Source organism: Penaeus monodon, chromosome 15 (genome assembly GCF_015228065.2).
Source record: "Penaeus monodon isolate SGIC_2016 chromosome 15, NSTDA_Pmon_1, whole genome shotgun sequence".
Lineage (NCBI taxonomy): Eukaryota > Metazoa > Arthropoda > Malacostraca > Decapoda > Penaeidae > Penaeus > Penaeus monodon.
The window spans coordinates 4,623,103-4,623,611 of NC_051400.1; the positions used below are offsets into that span (position 1 = coordinate 4,623,103).

General features: G+C 33.8%; 1 protein-coding gene across 2 annotated transcripts in view; it reads right to left on the minus strand.

Annotated features, from left to right (window-relative positions):
- The window catches only part of LOC119581701 (transmembrane channel-like protein 7), a 23,996-nt gene extending 23,843 nt beyond the window's left edge, over positions 1–153 (minus strand). For both annotated transcript variants that reach the window (XM_037929827.1, XM_037929824.1), the window contains exon 1: positions 16–153. The gene's annotated coding sequence lies outside the window, so the exon portion shown is untranslated. The remainder of the gene's footprint in view (positions 1–15) is intronic.
- Between the last annotated feature and the right edge of the window lie 356 nt (positions 154–509).

The window sequence follows — 509 nt, forward strand, 5'->3', positions numbered from 1 at the left end:
AAAAATCATACTTACAAACCACTTCAGCTGGTTTTCATTGCACAGAAGCTTTCCTGTCCGACATGCAACTGGCACGATACTGAAACAAGACTAAATGCACTGTTTGTTAGCCCTATCAGGAACAGGAAATTGTAATCTGATTTTTAAAAGTGCAGACCAAAGCAAAAATGGAAAAAGTAAAAGCGATATCGAAAGAAAAAGCCGTGGTGATTTTTCCTTATCTGTACCCGATAAGCGGTTGGAGTGAGATATTACGCATTTGAGATCTACTTTTTCCTTTAACTGTTTCCTAGTTTTAATGTTTTTTTCTTTTTTCATATCATGCGACTTCTCATGAATGTGAAAATGTTTGATTCACGTTGTTTCTAATACAATGGGTGTTTTAATTAAACAAAATAATGTTGAGTACAATATAGTTTTAAGTGTTATCTTATGTGATAATGGTGGTCATGATAACTATCTTATCACTGGTATTACTGCTACAATCGTCATTAACAACTCTTTACCAC